We start from the raw sequence: 5,418 nt of genomic DNA on the forward strand, positions 1-5,418 counted from the left end.
TCCCTCCCCCCTCTCCCTCCCCCCCTCTCCCTCCCCCCCTCCTCCCCCCTCCCTCCCTCCCCTCCCCCTCCCCCTCCCCTCCTCCCCTCCCTCTCCCCTCCCCCCTCACTCCCCCTCACCCTCTCTCCCCCCTCCCCCCTCCCCCCTCCCCCACCTCTCCCCCTCCCCCTCCCCCTCACTCCCCCCTCCCCCCCTCCCCCTCTCCCCACTCCCCGCTCACTCCTCCCACCCCACTCACTCCCCCCTCACTCCCCCCTCCCCATCTCCCCACTCCCCCCTCACTCCCCCCTCCCCCCTCACTCCCCCCTCCCCCCTCACTCCCCCTCATCCCCCCCCACTCGCCCTCAAACCCCTCACTCCCCCTCTCCCCACTCCCCCCTCACTCCCCCCTCCCCCTCTCCCCACTCCGCCCTCACTCCCCCCTCCCCCCTCACTCCCCCCTCATCCCCCCCACTCGCCCTCAAACCCCTCAGTTCCCCCCTCCCCCTCATTCCCCCCCACTCCCCCTCTCCCCCCCTCACTCCCTCCCTCCCCTCCCCTACCCCTCTCCCCATCTCACCCTCTGCCCCTCTCCCTCACTCCCCCCTCCCCTCTCCCCCTCACTCCCCTCTCCCCCTCACTCCCCTCTCCCCCTCACTCCCCTCTCCCCCTCACTCCCTCCTCCCCCTCTCCCCCTCTCCCCTCTCCCCCTCTTCCCCCCTCTCCCCCTCTTCCCCCCTCCGCCTCCCCCTCTTCCCCCTCCGCCTCCCCCTCTTCCCCTCTCCCCTCTCCCCCTCCCCCCTCTCCCCCTCCCCCCCTCCACCTCCCCCCCCTCTCCCCCTCCCCCCCACCTCCCCTCTCCCCCTCCCCCCCTCCACCTCCCCTCTCCCCCTCCCCCCCTCCACCTCCCCTCTCCCCCTCCCCCCCCCCTCCACCTCCCCTCTCCCCCTCCCCCCCCCTCCACCTCCCCTCTCCCCCTCCCCCCCTCCACCTCCCCTCTCCCCATCCCCCCCCTCCACCTCCCCTCTCCCCCTCCCCCTCTCCCCCTCCCCCCCTCCACCTCCCCTCTCCCCCACCCCCCTCCTCCTCCCCCTCTCCTCCTCCCCCTCTCCCCCTCCCCCCCTCCACCTCCCCCCCTCCACCTCCCCCCCTCCACCTCCCCCCTCCACCTCCCCCCCTCCACCTCCCCCTCTCCTCCTCCCCACCTCCGCCTCACCCTCTCCTCCTCCCCCCTCCACCTCCCCCTCTCCCCCTCCCCCCTCCACCTCCCCCTCTCCCCCTCCCCCCTCCACCTCCCCCTCTCCCCCTCCCCCTCCACCTCCCCCTCTCCACCTCCCCCTCTCCACCTCCCCCCCTACACCTCCCCCCCTCCCCCTCCCCCTCTCCCCTCCCCCTCTCCCCCTCCCCCTCTCCCCCTCCCTTCCTCCCCCTCCCCCTCCCCCTCCCCCTCCCCCTACCCCTCCCCCTCCCCCTCCCCCTCCCCTTCCCCTCCCCCTCCCCTTCCCCTCCCCCTCCCCTTCCCCTCCCCCTCCCCCTCCCCCTCTCTGCCTTCCCCCCTCCCCCTTGCCCCCTCCCTCTCCCCCTCCCCTACCCCTCTCCCCCTCCCCCTCTCCTACCCCTCACCCCCTCCCCCTCTCCCCCCTCCCCTTCCCCCTCTCCCCCCTCCCCTTCCCCCTCTCCCCCCCTCCCCTTCCCCCTCTCCCCCCTCCCCTTCCCCCTCTCCCCCCTCTCCCCCCTCCCCTTCCCCCTCTCCCCCCTCCCCTTCCCCCTCTCCCCCCCCCTTCCCCCACTCCCCCCCCTTCCCCCTCTCCCCCCTCCCCTTCCCCCTCTCCCCCCTCCCCTTCCCCCTCTCCCCCCTCCCCTTCCCCCTCTCCCCCCTCCCCCTTCCCCCTCTCCCCCCTCCCCCTTCCCCTCTCCCCCCTCCCTCTCCCCCTCCCTCTCCCCCCTCCCTCTTCCCCCCCCTCCCTCTCCCCCCTCCCTCTTCCCCCCCTCGCCCCCCTCCCTCTTCCCCCCCTCGCCCCCTCGCCCCCTCTCCTCCCTCACCCTCTCCCCTCTGCCCCTCCCCCCACTGCCCCTCCCCCTCTGCCCTCTCCCCCTGCCCCCTCCCTCTCTCCACCTCCCCCCTCCCCTCCCCCCTCCTCCCCTGCCCCCCTCTCCCCTCCTTCCCCCCCTCCTTCTCCCCCCTCCTTCTCCCCACCCTCTCCCCACTCCTCTCTCCACCTCCCCCCTCCCTCTCTCCACCTCCCCCTCCCCCCTCCTCCCCCTCCTCCCCCCTCCTCCCCCCTCCTCCCCCCTCCCCCCTCCTCCCCCCTCCTCCCCCCTCCACCCCCCTCCCTCCCCTCCACCCCTCTCCCCCTCCCACCCCCTCCACCCTCCACCCTCCCCCTCTCTCCCTCCACCCCCCCCCTCTCCCCCCCTCCCTCCCCCCCCTCCCCCACTCTCCCCCCCTCCCTCCCCCCTCCCCCTCTCTCCCCCCCTCCTTCCCCCCCTCACCCCCTCTCCCCCCTCCCTCCCCCCCTCCCTCCCCCCCTCTCCCCCACCTCCTCCCCCCCCTCACCCCCTCTCCCCCCCTCCACCCTCCCCCCCTCCCCCCTCCCCCCTCCCCCCCCCTCTCCCCCTCCCTCCTCCCCCCTCTCCTCCCCTCCCCCCTCCCCCCCCTCTCCCCCCTCCCTCCTCCCCCCCTCCCTCCTCCCCCCTCTCCCCCCTCCCCCCTCCCCCCCACCCCCTCCCCTCCCCCCTCCCCCTCCCCCCCTCTCCCCCCTCCCTCCTCCCCCCTCACCCCCCTCACCCCCCTCCCTCCTCCCCCCCCTCCCTCCTCCCCCCCTCCCTCCTCCCCCCTCCCTCCCTCTTTCCCTCTCTCCCTCCCTCTTTCCCTCTCTCCCTCCCTCTTTCCCTCTCTCCCTCTCCCCCTCCCCCTCCCCCCTCTCCCTCACTCCCCCTTCCCCCTCACTCCCCCCTCCCCCTCACTCCCCCCTCCCCCTCACTCCCTCCTCCCCCTCACTCCCCCCTCCCCCTCACTCCCCCTCCCGCTCACTCCCCCCTCCCGCTCACTCCCCCCTCCCCCTCACTCCCCCCTCCCCCTCACTCCCCCCTCCCCCTCACTCCCCCCTCCCCCTCACTCCCCCCTCCCCCTCACTCCCCCTCCCCCTCACTCCCCCTCCCGCTCACTCCCCCCCTCCCCCTCACTCCCCCTCCCCCCTCCCCCTCACTCCCCCTCCTCCCTCCCCCTCACTCCCCCTCCCCCCTCCCCCTCACTCCCCCTCCCCCCTCACTCCCCCTCCCCCCTCACTCCCCCTCCCCCCTCACTCCCCCTCCCCCCTCACTCCCCCTCCCCCCTCACTCCCCCTCCCCCCTCACTCCCCCTTCCCCCTCACTCCCCCCTCCCCCTCACTCCCCCCTCCCCCTCACTCCCCCCTCCCCCTCTCTCCCTCCTCCCCCTCTCTCCCTCCTCCCCCTCACACCCTCCTCCCCCTCACTCCCCCATTCCCCTCACTCCCCCATCCCGTAACTCCCCCTCCCCCTCACTCCCCTCCCCTCCCCCAACACCCCCTCCCCCTCACTGCCCTCCCCTCCTTCAACACCTCCTCCCCCTCTCCCTCTCCCCCGCCCCCCACTCACGGATCCCCGGTCCCCCTCTCCCTCTCCCCCCTCATCTCCCACGGTACAGCTGCACATTCCCTACATCCGTGCACGTCTCTCTGCCACTCCTTTTCTGCCAAACCCCTCTCCCTCTCCCCCTCCCTCTCCCCCCCCCTCCCCCCCCTCTCCCACTCCCCTCCCCTCCCACTCCCCCCCTCCCCCCCCTCCACCCCCCTCCACCCCCCTCTTCCCCCCCTCTTCCCCCCTCTTCCCCCCCCTCTTCTCCCCCCTCTTCTCCCCCCTTCTCCCCCCCTCCCCCCTTCTCCCCCCCTCCCCCCTTCTCCCCCCCTTCCCCCCCTTCCCCGCCCTCCTCCCCCCCTCCTTCCCCCCTCCTTCCCCCCTCCTTCCCCCCGCCTTCCCCCCCTTCCTCCCCCCCTCTTCCCCCCCTTCCCCCCCTTCCCCCCCCTTCCCCCCCCTTCCCCCCCCTTCCCCCCCCTCTTCCCCCCCCTCACCCACCCCTCTTCCCCCCCCTCACCCACCCCTCTTCCCCCCCTCCCCCCCTCTTCCCCCCTCCCCCCCCTCTTCCCCCCTCCCCCCTTCCCCCCCCTCTTCCCCCCTCCCCCCCTTTCCCCCCCTCCCGCCCCCTCTTCCCCCCTTCCCGCCCCCTCTTCCCCCCTTCCCGCCCCCTCTTCCCCCCTTCCCCCCTCCCGCCCCCTCTTCCCCCCTCCCGCCCCCTCTTCCCCCCTCCCCCCCCTCTTCCCCCCCTTGCCCCCCCTCTTCCTCTCCCCCCACCCTCTCCCCCTCCCCCCTCTCCCCCACCCCCCTCTCCCTCCCCCCTCCTCCCCTCCCCCACCCCCCTCCACCCCCCCCACCCCCCCCCACCTCCCCCCACCTCCTCCCCTCCCCACCCTCCCCTCCCACTCCCTCCCTCCCTCCCTCTCCCTCCCTCTCCCTCCCTCCCTCTCCCACCCTCTCCCACCCCTCCCCCACCCTCCCCCTCCCCCCCCACCCCCCCCTCCCACCCCTCCCCCCCCACCCCCCCCACCCTCCCCACCCCCCACTCCCTCCCCCTCCCCCCTCTCCCTCCCCCCCTCTCCCCCCTCACCCTCCCCCCCTCTCCCCCCCCCTCCCTCCCCCTCCCTCCCCCCCCTCCCCCCCACTCCCTCCCCCCCTCTCCCCCCCCTCCCTCCCCCACCCTCCCCACCCCCCTCTCCCACCCCCTCCCCCCTCTCCCTCCCCCCCTCTCCCTCCCTCTCCCTCCCTCCCTCTCCCTCTCCCCCCTCTCCCTCCCCCCCTCACCCTCCCCCCCTCTCCCTCCCCCCCTCTCCCTCCCCCCCCCTCCCTCCCCCCTCCCCCCCCTCCCTCCCCCCTCCCTCTCCCCCCTCCCTCTCCCCCCTCCCTCTCCCCCCCTCCCTCTCCCCCCCTCCCTCTCCCTCCCTCTCCCTCCCCCTCCCCCCTCCCCCCTCTCCCTCCCTCCCCCTCTCCCTCCCTCCCCCTCCCTCTCCCCCTATCCCTATCCCTACCCCTCCCTCTCCCCCTCCCCCTCCCCCTCCCCCCCCTCCCCCTCCCCCTCCCCCTCCCCCTCCCCCTCCCTCTCCCTCCTCACTCCCCCTCCCCCTCACTCCCCCCTCACCCTCACTCCCCCCTCCCCCTCTCTCCCCCCTCCCTCTCTTCCCCCCCTCTCCCTCTCTCCCCCCTCCCCCTCTCCCCCCCTCCCCCTCACTCCCCCCTCCCCCCCTCCCCCTCTCCCCCCCCCCTCTCCCCCCCTCCCCCTCTCCCCACTCCCCGCTCACTCCTCCCACCCCACTCACTCCCCCCTCCCCCTCACTCCCCCTCTCCCCACTCCCCCCTCACTCCCCC

Source organism: Chiloscyllium plagiosum, unplaced genomic scaffold, assembly GCF_037043375.1.
Source record: "Chiloscyllium plagiosum isolate Xiang-an unplaced genomic scaffold, Cpla_swu_hap1 HiC_scaffold_17, whole genome shotgun sequence".
NCBI classification, from domain to species: domain Eukaryota; kingdom Metazoa; phylum Chordata; class Chondrichthyes; order Orectolobiformes; family Hemiscylliidae; genus Chiloscyllium; species Chiloscyllium plagiosum.